The sequence below is a fragment of the Plectropomus leopardus genome, chromosome 22 (assembly GCF_008729295.1).
Source record: "Plectropomus leopardus isolate mb chromosome 22, YSFRI_Pleo_2.0, whole genome shotgun sequence".
In the NCBI taxonomy this organism is placed as follows: Eukaryota; Metazoa; Chordata; class Actinopteri; order Perciformes; family Serranidae; genus Plectropomus; species Plectropomus leopardus.
The window spans coordinates 9,803,305-9,817,910 of NC_056484.1; the positions used below are offsets into that span (position 1 = coordinate 9,803,305).

At 38.4% G+C, this 14,606-nt stretch overlaps 1 protein-coding gene across 1 annotated transcript in view; it reads left to right on the top strand.

Moving 5' to 3' along the window:
• Positions 1–12,950: 12,950 nt before the first annotated feature.
• The window catches only part of plxna4 (plexin A4), a 304,616-nt gene continuing 302,960 nt past the window's right edge, over positions 12,951–14,606 (top strand). The window contains exon 1 of the mRNA XM_042511045.1: positions 12,951–13,648. The gene's annotated coding sequence lies outside the window, so the exon portion shown is untranslated. The remainder of the gene's footprint in view (positions 13,649–14,606) is intronic.

Sequence of the window (14,606 nt, forward strand, 5' to 3'; positions counted from 1 at the left end):
TTCTGGCAGAGTGTGGTGACACTGCCTGTTTATGACAGGTATTCATGCATGCATAATTACACAATTTACAGCTCTTCCGTCAGACTTGGAAGACAATGATCAATTTAAAATGTAAATGCGTTCCCTCCGTGTTCAATCAATTAACAGTGAAAATAACATTTGTGGATAATTTAATGTTTTTGCTTCTTATGCGCCCCTCCTCATCTTATTACTGATGCTCCTCATCTATTATCATGTATGGGCTGAATCGAGATTAAAGGAATACTTCACCCCCCCCCCCAACCCCCCCCTCTGACCATCTGTCCATTTGTATATCAATAACTCACCCATGTGTTACACTGAATTTGTGAAAAACATGTTTTCTCACATGCCTCCAGTGAACTAAGAGTCCAAAAGTTGGAAGAAATTCCTGATGATTGAAGTCATAGGGGTCCATGTCTTCTTGTCCATGTTCCATTTCAGTGTTACAAACTGTCACATGACTTGTACGTTTAAGTCTCAGTTATCCAGTCGTATGCTCTGTACTTCCAAAACAGACAGCCCTTTACTGATGGGGAACTGAAGTGAAACTTATGCTCTCTCGGGAGCTGCTGCCTTTATAAGTTTGTTTGTGTTTTTGTGTGACTTTGGTGTTTTAAAAGGTTAGTTCTGATTCACCAAGGTAACACAATAGCACAAACCAACTAACTGATCGAGGCAATGGTAGACCAGCAGCTGCTTTGTTTAGCGAGGTAAAATGACTGTTTTTGTCAATGAACTCTGGCTATATGAGCATGCAGCTGGATTAATGAAAATTAGATTTTTCTGTAAAAGTTGTATATAAGTTTGTAAACAGATGTTTTGATAAAGTTTTGCTGTTCTTAGACACAGACCCTTATGATTTTAGGGTTTTTTTTTTTGCCATTTTTAGATTCTTCTTTCAGCTGAGGCATGCTAAAAAGGCAAAGTTTTCTTTCGGAATTCAACATTACAAGATGAGAAACCGATGTACAAATGATCAGTTGGGTAGTAAAGTATTCCTTCAAATGCCATGAACATAGAAACATGCATTTATTTTAAACATTTTATTAAGTGGAGATATGCAAAAACATAATCAGTGGATGTAGTAGGATGGAAGCCTACAGATGGAGATATTGTGAGAAAGAAGGATTAATCTTTAAATCTCTCCATCCATATATTTCAAGCAGCAAACTTGCGTGCATTGGTTTGTGATAAGCTCATGTTGTCATGCCCTTTAGAAACTTTCCCTGTCTTCGAATATTTATCGTGATGCACTCAGACACATGTCAGGCTGATTTTAAGTGACACACGTTTGTGTATGCAGACTGTAGTTTGTGCAGAAGGCTATATCCGTTTTTTAAAGATGGGTTTACTGCAGGTCACAAAAAGACCCAAAATAAATTCATCACATGCACGAAAACATCCTTAGAAATAGTGATGCAGTAAAGCCAAGAATATCAGGATGGATAAATATCACAAGACAAGGATATCTGAAGACAGTGACCTACAAAATAAAGCTATTACGGATATGAACACATAATGGATGCATTCCAAAGAGGAAGTGGAAAGAGGAATAGTGATAGTGTGTAATGTGGAACTGTGCCAGTCGATATTGTGCTGAAAGCTTCTGGTCAAGTTGGTGACAGATACTGTCAAAAGATGATATCCACAGACCCCAGCAATGGATTCTCAGAACCATCAGTGTGTTTGTGTGTGTGTGACAAAAAGAGAGCGGATTGATGAGTGAAATACAAGTGCCCCCACACACTGGACAGTCTGGCTTGGTCCTTATCAGTCTGCCTTGCCCTGTGAAAGAGATGAAGACACTGTTATCATTTTGTTGGCGGCATAAAGGACTTGGGGCTATGACACACCGAGCCAATAGTAGGCAGCCGGGGCGCCGCTGTGGCTGACCACTGCCTGTAGTTTTTGCAGTTTGTCTGCTAACATTGGCTCTAACCTGACCTTATCAGCAGCTGTTTGGACATTTTGAACATGTTGAATTTGCAGTGGAAGCAACTGTGAGAAGGAGCTCTGTGACCTAATGATTTCACACATTATATAGCGCAGTTTCACCTTAGTTTTATTAGCCTCTGCCAGCTCTGTCTTTTTCCAGTTACATTCAACCTCCAGTTTACAAAACCCGCACAGAGCTTGTTTCTGCATTTTACCTATATGTGTATTTTGAGCGAAGGAATACACAGTTCATTCAAAGGGAGCCACTAGGGTGAAAAAAAATAAGATAAAAATTAGCTAACATTAATCACAATGAAACATCCCTAGCTGATTACTTGCATTAAGACAATTATATTTTTGTATTATTTTTTTTTACTTTTATCCTTTAACATGCAAATGATGCCTTGTCTAATTAACCTTTCAGCACCTGGATCAGTTTTCAGTGCTGCATTCAGAAGCCCTTCACTAATATTTAAACCTATGAGAAAATTTGTTTGATTTCTTTCAAACAACTTGGCAAGAAATGAACTGCAAACTGTAAAAAAAATTAGTAAAGGTGAAAAGGAAATAATCTGAAAATTATCTGCTAGAGATTATTAGATATAATCAAATAGTGTGGGGTGTGTGTGTGGGAGGGGGATTATATATTTAAAATGATGTGAGAACAAAAGAGAAACATATAATATTTTAAGCACTTTCCTGGGGTCATTTCCTAGTTTGTTTGTTTTACTTTCCTTGTGCTTATTTTCAGTGTCACAGTCTGCTCTGCCTCTCTCCTGCTGCTGTGGGATTTTTCCCACTTACTCCACCACACCTCTCTATCCACCCGGCCACTCCACCTCATCAGCCTCATCACCTCCACCTGGTGCTCCCAGCTGCTCTTCATCTCCAATCTAGCCAGTATTTAAGCAGCCTCACTCCACTCACTCTTTTACAGATTGTCTTCGCTTCCATGCGTGACCTTTCAGCACTCACTCTTGGACTGTTTACCTGGTTTCGACTGGGCTCGCCTCTAACCACCTCTCTCTCTCTCGTCTCTGCCCCGGTAAACCTAACATCAATCTGTCTCTGACCAGGACTTTTGCCTGTGTACTTCCTGGTTCTCGTCTTCCTGTTTTCTATTGCTTCGGCTCCGTTGAGAGAGATCACCATTCTTCCGGTCGTCTTCAGAGCCTCCCGCTGAGCAAACCATCTCCTCCGTGTGAGTGACGCTGTCTGCCTGTCCTCACTGATCCCGCTACCTGCTCCTACTGGGTTTGTCTGCTCTGCTTCCTGTCTGACGCCAACTCTGCTTCCTTCTTGACCACGACCCCTGCCTGCCCCTCACTGGAGTCCCATCTTTTCCCACAAGCTACCTACCACACCCTGTTACATTCAGGTAATTTTCTTGTAAATTTTAGTACAATATCTTGCTATTGTTGCACCATTTCTCAACAATACAGGTGAATATCATACATTTTATAACTATTAAATATCATCATGAAACTTTCCCACTTAATTAGTTGCATTAAGACATTTTCTTCTAAGTGTAATGTTAAAACAAGTAAATGAGGCACTATCTAATTAAATATGCATTTTTTTGCTTAAAATTCCAGAGTAGAAATTTAATAAACATCTAAATGTGCAAATGTGTTTAAATGTATTTTCACTAGTGGGAAAGGAGACAGAAGGGAGGAGCCCAAAGTCTCAAAACCCAATCATCGCAAAATCATATGTTTTCACCTGTAGTGTCTTCTCTTAAATTTACAGTGCCATAAAACTTGTTTGTCTGACGACACACTCCAGTCTGCGGCATAAAAGTCGAAAGTGCTTCAGAGGTATCCACCACTCTAATTTCCAGACCTTTACTATCCATGTCCTATATTGGCACTGGACTTTGGCACAGGACTTTGGCACAGGACATAAAGCGTTACTGGGCTGTTGTGGAGAGGGATGTTAACTAACAAGAGGAACTGTGTGCTCCTTTTGAGCCTGATTCCATTTTATCACTTTGTTTGGTTTGCTTTGACTCTTTTAATGTATAATATGTGTCCCCAGTTTCCACCCCCTGACCATCTGCAGTGCCCATCCCAAGAGTATAATTCTGGGGGGACAGAGAGGCACGGTGGGGGTGGCTTGATCTGGATCTCTGTGGACATGAGCTTAGATCTCTGGAGAAATGGCTGGCAAAACATTGACTCACCTGGCCCTGGAGTGTGTCTGCACACACACATGCACACAATCGACAGACAGACAGGCAGCTGCCATCCTGATGGGGAGGCTGATGGAGATGATACATGGATGACTAAACACACACCCGACATGATGGAATAAAAACTGAAACACACATTTACACGAAAAGCAGTAAGTCATCAATATGCAAACTAACTAATTATATGACTGAGTGACACATTCAACTCGCCTGTCCATCCGCCCGGACGCACCCGCTCAGGCACACACGCACACAACATCCACAGAAATGTCAGCTTCAATATAATTTACTATCCAGTCGCTCACGAAACAGACAGAAAATTGAAAACCTATTTACAATCCAAATCAATGGGATATCAGAGTGTCATTCATTGTGTCCATACAGCACATAAAACTTCATTAGCTCAGCGACACGCTAATAGATTTTCTTCGAAAATGAGATATCATGGATGAGGCTGACATATCCAGTGTTTCAGTGTGATTTAAACCAGGAGGAATTAAGCCTTTGAGAGAGTGAAGGGAACGGGAATACACTTTTATTAAGATGGACACACTAAATCCAGCATCACCATTGGCAGCTCATAAATATTATCATCCTGAGGATAGAAATGACTTGTAAATTGACCATAAAGCGGATATATACACGCTTTGTATACATGATTTAGCAGCCTGCCGCATTGAGGGATATACAGTGACAGACGTGTGATGAATGTCTATTATGTGGTTGATACAGTGTGTGTAGGATGTGTGTTTTGGGGCTTGCGGGGGAAAGGGGAAGACCCCCGGGAACAGTGTACCTCTGTGGGGTGATCTCAGTATCCCCACAGGCTTAAGATAAACCATGTACAGCTGTGTTTAAAGGGGTTCACTGGGTTAATTCAAAAGGACACAGGGACGCAATGCAGGCTTATGTGTAGCCACACACATGCGCACACACACACACTTGCAGTTTTCGGCAAGATGAGGAGAGCTGCTGAAATAACACTGTGCCAGCTGGCAACAGGATCCACACAGACACACAGATACACACTTGCACCTCCCTCCAACCCACTTGACTGCATTAAAAAGGAGGCTTCATCAAAGCTATTCATGTTGCCTCCATAAGTCATCATCTCATTTGCAAGACAAATGGGGAAGTCAGATTGGTCAGTGCATTTTAATAAAGAGCCGAGCACTGAGCTAGCGTCCTCCTCTCTTCCCCTGCCCTCGCAGCCACAGTCTTTCACACAGCTGGACCAGATTTACTGAACTCTTAATAGAATAACATTTAAGTTTTTAAGACCGGTATAACAATAACATCAGTTCTTGTTGCCGTTTGTTGCCAGACTAGTGGGATAAACCTTTGTCCAGGCTTAAAGAAATATTAGTCATTTTATAAAACCACACCATAAAATCTAACAAGTTGATTTAAAATAAATAAATAAATAAAAATAGAATCAAAGGAACCTATTGCCTTGAAAAAATGTAAAAAAAAATAAAAATAAATAAATAAAAAAAAAGGTTCTTAATTTTATTTTTTTTACATTATATGTAATTGATAGGTTTACTTGAAATTTAGTTATATTTACTTCATTTTATGACGTTTTTGCAACTTAAAAATTACAAGGTTGATTAAATCAGTCTTTCTAAGTTTTAGCAACTTAAGTAAACCATGTATACTGTGCTATTATATATCTGTATTCTGCTGGTTGCATAATAGTCAGTCATATTTGTATATTCTTAAACATGTCAAGAAAACAGAAGTTGCAGATCTCCTAATGTCATCATTGCCCAAATCCTCTTTTTCATGATCAAGGTTAGCCAGACTAACTGGTTTACTGAAGTTGCTAACACTTAGAAATAAAAAGGTAATTTCACTTGTTTCTAAGCTGAAACAGCTTTACAAAATTCAGTAAATACTGCTAAATTTCAAGTAAACTTAACTCTTGGATATAAAGTAGACATAATGTGAGATTTATAGTTAGATTTACTTTCCTTTACCAAGGCAGTTTCCAAGATTATTTTAAGTAGGATTAATGATCTACCTGTCTGTCTGTCTGTCTATCTTTCTAGTTTGGCTTTGAAGTGAGCGATGTAACAGCTTAATTTCAGCAGTGGAAATCACCATCTGACATTAAAGTAAAGCAGTGAAAACATGCTACATATATTGTAGAGTTAAACTGATACTGATTTTTGTATTTTTTATTTTCTAAGTGGCTATTATATGTTTCGTTGCTGACCCCTTCAACAGCAGTAGATTGCTTAGCTTCCATGTCCGACTCCAGGCTGCTTCTCCAAACTGGGGGCGTGACGATTGACATCTACTGTCCATGGATAAGTACCCTATACAGCCTCACTTAAAAAAAAAAAAAAAAAAAAAAAATCAGAACAATCCCTTTAACATCTACAGTGAGTCATATGAGTGAAGGCCTGAGAACAGCTACTAATGGATCTTGTGGTTAGATTGTTTTCCCAACACTAACAGATGCATCAGCTGAGCACCCAACATGTGTATGGTTTTGAGTGAGCATAAAGATGACAAAAATGGTCACTTGGGCCAATATTGTTGTAAGTTATTTTTACTGTCAGAAAAAACAAAGGGCATTAACACAATTTCTTTAATTCCATGCCTGACATGAATGTACATTTTCTACTTATCTGATCAATATTTGTACCACCATGTAAAAATCTTGTGTGTAAGCCTTCATGACAAACCTGTTTGTTCTTGAATTAATTTATGCTCATGCAGCTCACAGATAGGATGGAACTCCTCTGATAAAACATAATTATACAGACCCATTATCAGTTGGTCCAAGCATGTTTGATGATCAACACATGGACCAGTGACCTTAACATTAATTTCATAAGGTCATGCGATCCTGACCCTTCATGGAATGACTGTTGTCACTGTAGATTGCAGCACTATTGATTTGCTGTGCTTTGAAAGCTATCTGATATTAAGATCCACAGACTGTTGATTTAGCGCTGCGCTTGTGTTGAATAATTAAATGAAGCCAATAGGTTTGTTGGTATCTATGCATTTTCAGCCTTCAAATGACTCCAGGAGATACCCTCAGAGTCTGTCACATACACCAAAGTAGAATAAATGATCACAGATCTGACACATGTGGAAATCAATGGCCTGTCACATTGTGATTTGGGCAAAGAGCGACCTCCCCCAAACACAAAGCTATTGTTGATTTATTGTGTGAATTGATTTACAAGGGGTCAGTCTTCCTCAGAGGTGACATTGAACTGTCAGACCTAAAAACCTTTGTTTGTTATCATGTGTTTAGTCCATTATTTTATCATTAATTTTTTTTTTCCTTTAGAAATCTACAAAGTCTCATTTTGTCAGAGCGTCCTTCCGGTCGCATAATTGGTCCACATTTACAAACTGATATGGTCTCACCAAGCATTTTCAGACCCTCATGTTTTATTTAAAATTCTAGAAGAGGTCCCAGATTTCACAAAAATAGCTTATGTCGGGCTGAATTTTAAGCAAATCTGTATACACAAGATTTAATGTCTTCATCTTATGTGACATGGAGTAAAATGAGGAAACCATGTGCTGCCATCTAAAATACTCATGATGCAAATGTAATCAAAATCATAAATAAACATTACAAATTTCCAATATTATTATTACTGGTTCTTGTATTATTGTTTGCTGCAGTTTTGCCTGTGATTTGTGTGAGGAGTGCAGTACAATGTCTCTGTGAGTGCAGTCTCTTTTTATTACTTTCAGATGTGATAAAAAGTGGACAACTACAATTAAATATGAATATTATCTATGCAATATCACTGCCGATTGTTCTAGTTTTTGTGAAGTGTTAGTGTGTCATTAAAAAAACATAAAAAGTATAGTACGTCATTAAAAAGTCATACTGTGTGCACTTTTTCCTTTGCAGGCTTCAATCATGCTGGCTTCGTAAAATGGCACACAATACAGCTTTGATAACACTGATTTGCTTTGTTTTTGTTTGTTTTTTTTTTTTATTTGATAGGGACTGTGCAATTTAACATAACTCCAGTACAGGTTATGAAACTGATGTATTTCACAGAGAACATATAGCTATTGCTAATTTTCAACTCTTGTCCCTGACTGGGCTTTTATATGTGGGCTTGCAATGTTATTAAAATATCTAGTTTTTAAAACATCATAAAACAGCAGTACACTGTAAACATGAATGACATATGTGAAATAAAATACATATACCACAATACACATACTACAATAAACAGACATACACATACACAAAAATACATATACCACAATACACAACATAAACAGAGTACCACGACATCACAACATTGATACACACATGAAGTCACTAGTAGCCATTACAGCTTCAAGGACAAAATAAAAACATTACACCGTATACGGTACTGAAAAAAAATACTGAATAGTTTAAAAAACATAAAGGCATAGTAATTTTTTTTCTTTATTATTTAACTTCTTTTATTGACTTTTCATTACAAATGCAAATGCACAACTAGTGTGCGAATATAAGCATTGCAAACAAGATTAAGTCAACATTTTAAGAAAAATAAAACAAACTTGACAATAACAAGCAAAAGAAGGAATAAAAGAAACTTAAAAGAAAAAAAAAAATTAAAGATAAATAAGATGCCCATTCTTGACAGTTAAATTCATCACAAAACAATGTTACATGACATGTCTATTCCTTGAACCTACATGGATATAAGGTACATGGGGGAGTGTACAGGTATTAGCCATTATGATCATCACTTTCCAATCATTTCCAAATAAGGAGCCCATACCTTCAAGAAGAGATCTAAATTATTATTAATCTTATAAATAAGTTGTTCAAAAGAAGCTATCTTTGTTAGTTCATCTCTCCATTCCTTAAAACTGATCTTTTCTTTTGACTTCCAGTGTCTCAAGACTACCTGTTTACTGTTGCGAGAGCTAGTTTCACCCATATGCACCTTTGTGTGGATAGGCTGGATTTCCTCGGCAAGATACCCCGAATACATAAAGCTGGCCCCTCTCTGAACTCTACTTTCAGTACTTTATTGATACATTGGATAACAGCCAAAAATGATGTCTGCGGGCTCATTTCAAATTTTTTTTCCGCTTTGTTTGGATAAAATATATTATTATTATTATTATTATTATTATTATTATTATTATTGTTATTAATAATAATAATAATAATAATAATAATAATAATAATAATAATAATAATAATAATAATAATATCTTATTATACAATTTTATATAAACTATATTCTAACTAAGTGTAGCCTACCTACTAGCCTATGTGATCACATGTAGGCTGCCACTGCGATCATGCAATGTGTATTTATTGTAGAGTAGCTTGGGGTTGGTTTTTTTTTTGGTACTGTGACAAAAGACCAAACAGGTGGGCGAGATAGTAGTCACGTGACTCCAAGATGGCGTCAACGGGGATACTGTTGCTATACTGTCAAGCTGCTGAAGTGTCTCAAAAGAAGTGAGTGAAGTTGTTTACCTTATGCCTCAACTGGAGTATAAATTAGTGCCGAGATGCATTTGAACGACGGACTTTACTGTTTTGACGGACAGCTGTGGAAAATATTCAAGGTAAGTACAGTTATATTTAAATGTTACTGTTGTTGTTTGTGGGCTCGGTTACTTTAGCGCCATTTTGGTTACAGTTAGCTTACATGCAATCTAAGTTAGCCTGTTATTGTCGGTGTTGGATGTTTTGTTGTTGTTTTTCGCCTTTAAAACAGTAGCGAACATAATGAAACTTCCGCCTCCAGTGTTTTGGTCCTCCTTTCCCTCTAACAAGTTCAATGAGTGAGCTATATTTATAAACAGTAGAGTAATATTTATAGACGTCACTATTCCTCTCCTCTAGGCCTGATGTTACTATGGCGCTATCACGCGCATTGTCATGGACAACATTTCAAAACTTTTACACGACTTTTCAAGGAACCTTCATTTTTTCTTGCGCCGCTTGCCAATGTGTTCAAGGACCGTCGAAATTTAAATAATTCACCGATGATTTCTGTTTTTAGTGGCTTTGAATTGTAGCCTATAGTCTGATTTTGGCGACTTTCACGGAAGCATGACGTTTAAAAATAAAAAAAAAAAAAGTTTTAAAAAAAACCCCAGCAACAACAACCAAAACCCAGTTTTCTATGAAAATCATTTAAAATTTAAAATCGTAGAAAATCATAAAATAAAACAGGCCTTTCAAACCTGTTTTTTTAAACGTTTTCAATTCAAAATTGCCGATTTTTAAAAAAAGTTTCTATAAAAATCACCATGAAAAAACATCTTGTAAAAGTGGTAAAATAAACAGGCCTACATAATACATCTATTAAAAGTTGTATGCCCCCTCCCTGAAGCCAGAAGTACTTTAAAAACTATTTGACATGACATGAAGGGAGAGTAATGTGTAGAGAAAGTGAAAAAAAACGTTCGCGATGAACAAATAAACAAATAAACCAAAACCCTGTCACATTTTGACACATATTAAAACTAAGTTATTTTGTTATCTACTGAAAATATATTCACCGCCACGTTACATTATTGCCATTTCATTTATCACATACAACGCATTTCCATGTTTTTTTTTCCCGAAACTTTAAATTATTTTACCGGTTCCATAATTATTCCAGGTCTGGAATATGTGATTGTGAAATTCCATGACTTTCCAAGTTTTCAGTGCAGTTTCCAGTTACTAGTTTGCATGTTTTGTGAGCCAGCAGCTCATTGTAGCACATATTGTGGCTTGTCCTTTCTGCGATATTTGTGGTTGTTTTGTATCATATTAGGATTTGTACAGTTGTCCTTGTACGTTTATTCAAATCCCAGAAAAAGTTACTCTGAGCTGTGAGCATAAAAGGATCACAGAGAGAGCACTGTCGGTCCAGTTTGTCTCCCTTTGTGTTTGTGTCAGTGGCTGTAAAGTTTCTTTGGCCTGTAGGTGGGGCTCTGATGCAGTGTTTCAAAGCGAGGAACCCCTCTGGAAGTGAGACCATGGGAGGGAGAGAAAGAGGTTAAAGGGGGGTTGAATGGAGGGAGAGGATGCTGCAGCAGGCACGGATGCCCCCTCCCCCCTCCCAAAAGACCCCTCCAAGCGCATACTGCTTCTCTGAGGGATTTAGGATAAACGGCATGCAAATTTTTTCATAAAGTTTTTTTTTTTCTCTATTCGGTTGTTTTTATTGACCCTATAGCCAAATCCCCAAACCATCCATCCTGTCGTTGTTTGAAATACATTAATGCAGCCCTTAAAAACAGTAAAACTAAAAATCAGCAAAATAAATAAATAAAATTAAATAATAAATAAAATCATATTAATAAATAGAGATATAATAAAACTAAAATAAATGCAGTTAAAAAATGGGGTAATGCTAAAATACTAAAATACACTAAAATAATACTAAAATACAGCCCAGTACTGACTTAATTTGGAAGTTATCTCATGAGATGTATATAAAAGAAACCACAGTGTTGACTCAATATTGTGTGCAATATTTAGTTGATGTTGGTGGATTTGTTTTGAATTGTCTTAAGGTTAGAAGAATGCTTAGTTGCCCTTTTTATGAAAAACAGGTCTTATTCCTGTAACCCCACACTGCTTATTTCGTTAAAGACATGATTACATAATTAGGCCTTTAGAATATTAATTGCTTAAAATGTATGGGGGGAGGAAAGACTCCTGAAGGATGTTAAAAGATCATCAAAGAACAAAAATGCAGATTCTAATCCCCTACAACTATGCAAGTGTCGTAATTATGTTGCTGTGTTGCCTAATCTCCATCTTTAAATGATCCTGCGATTAGATATTCAAATCCGATGATCTGATCATTTCACCCCGGTATTGTAGCATATTTGTGTAAATTCCCCTTTGGCATTGCCAAATCCCATTCTCAATGGGATGAATGCATTACATAAACCTCTATTTTAACAAAGCATAAGCTGTTTTTAAGCTCATATCTGTCATATTCTTGTTTTCTTGGGTGAAAAATACCCATCAAAGGGTGGAGCTGTTAAATATGAAAATTAACTCCTTAAATGGGATTGTTTTAAGGGGCTGGCGCTTAAAATGGACATTAAACTGTATTGGACACCAGTGGGATTGTCTCATTTTAGGTGCCACTTTGTCACTATCTTTAAAAGAAAGTCCTGCACTGTGCAAAAGTCTTAGGCCACCTTAAATTTTTTTGTTTGATCATACATAATTACATATTTATGTCTCAGTAGTCTCTTAACTAGAATACAACCAGAACATACATGAAATGTCTAAAGTAATAAAAACGCAACTATTTCAGCATAAAACAACTTCAACAGGCTAAAGCTGCAAGAATTTAATGTGACCTCCCTTCCTACTTTGCATGTCTTAAACTCTCTTAGGCAGACAATATGAGATTTAGAAAACTGCTCTTTTGGTGTATTTACACCAGGTTGCATTCAAGACATGTCCAAAGCTCAATATAGATTTTTTTGAGCTACATTTTGTATGATTTCACACTAAATATTGACTCCAGTCTGAAGAGGCCATTTTATTCTGATTTTTTTGGTGTGTTTTAACTCATTGTACATGTTCTGTTTTCTTTCTATCTTAAAGAGACTGCAGAATATATGTATATATATATATATATGTGTGTGTGTGTGTGTGTGTGTGTGTGTGTGTGTGTATATAATCATTACAACTTTGCTAAAACAACAAATCTGTGGTGGAGTAAGACTTTTGCACAGTACTGAAGGATAAATCATAAACGTGAATATGGTAATAAATGATTTGCCTAGTGCTCATTAATGCGGACTAAGCCTATTTAGGTAGTTGCTAGGGACTTGCAAATGTAACCTAAACACAGCCCCCTCCAGACCCGAGATGTTACTGCGGGCGAGGCAAGATCCTTGGTTTAAAAAAAAAAAAAAAAAACAGTAGCCTTTTGCAACGGGCGAAGCGCCATCTAGTACTCAGTCCCTCTCGAGCTTCCAGATCCGCTGCGAAGCTGCAAACTCCGAGGCAGCGCACTCTCTCTCCGTCCCTCCCCGCACTCCCTCTCTCCCTTTCGCACTCCGCTGCAGCACCCTCAGCACCTCAGTTGAGCAGGAGCACCGCACTGAGTCACATCTACACGCTCTCTACACGCACACACACATACATACACGCACACACACGCACACAAGCACAGCCTCCTGCGGTATCCCATACGGCGCAGCGGCTTTTCCAACGGCATACAAAGTGCGTCCTCGCCGGGGAATGGGAGGTGCAGCTCCCGGGTCTGAGAGCGCTCAGAGCGGCGGAAGGTCCTGCTGATCGGGGATGCTGCTGGAAGTCTGCTGCTATTTCTTTTTCCTGTGCAGGAATCGCCTTCTAACTACACCTCTGCCGGGGATTTAAAGTGGACAAGCCCGTTTTGATCAGGATATAACATTATTCTAAGCGTTTCTCATTTTTGGGGGGAGTAAGAGGAGTTGGGGATTGCTCTGGACGTGCCTCTTATCCGCAGTGTCGATGCGGCTGTGAAGTGATATCTGCATAGATTACAGGTAAGCAAAGAGGCTTTTCACGGCGTTAGTTCACACAGACAGGACTGTTTTTATGTTGTTTTGGTGCCATTATAGTCCGGTTTTGGGTGTGAGGTTGCCACTGCACCAGCCAGGTGACGGGAGGCGTGTTGCACCTGTTCTAGCTGCGCCATGCCCGCTCTGCGCACTCCGGCGATCGGGCGGGTTTCATTCCGAACCTGCCCATTTGGATCATAGCCCCGAGGAGATTTGCAGAACATTTTAATGAGTTGCTATTTCACTCAACTTGGGACGCTTTTATTGACTGGATTCTCTCCGTTTTGGCGCTTCATATCATTCATGCCCTTCATCCACTGTAAGCCAGAGAGAGCTGCATGCCTAAATTGTGCTCGTTCCTCTTGCAGCGTTAAACTCTGAAGGTTAAAAACTGAGATATTTGTCGGGGATTCCGCTTCGGATTTACGCAGTGCCTTCGGGGATAAACCCAGTGCGTATGACTAGCGTTTAGTGGACTGCAATTGGGATTTCAGTGGTGTCTCGGCTCTAAATCGTGGAAGAGGACAAAATGATCCGCCACACATGGTTTTGATAGGATGCTTAACAACTGTAATATCGTTACACGTTGAAATCAAAAGGGGAACATTGTGAATAAGAGTGATCAACACAGAGTGATTCGTTTAAAAAAAGTTATTTAATCCACGGTTTTGGAGCATGTCCTGCATCTTTAGGGAGCCACGTTGGGGTGATCTTTGTAGCCTGGAACTATCCAAGCATGGAGAACCTCTCCAAACGGGTTCTTTACAGTAACAGGGTTTCACAGTTGGACAATCACAATGAATTATAATATCGTATTTTTGCCGTTTAACATCTCCTTGTAGCTATAAGGCATGCAGAGCCCACATTGTAGCCGCAGATTTATACATTTATGAGTAGCTGTGTTGACTGTGCTTGTAAGTCGTGGAAAACGCACGCTGCGTGA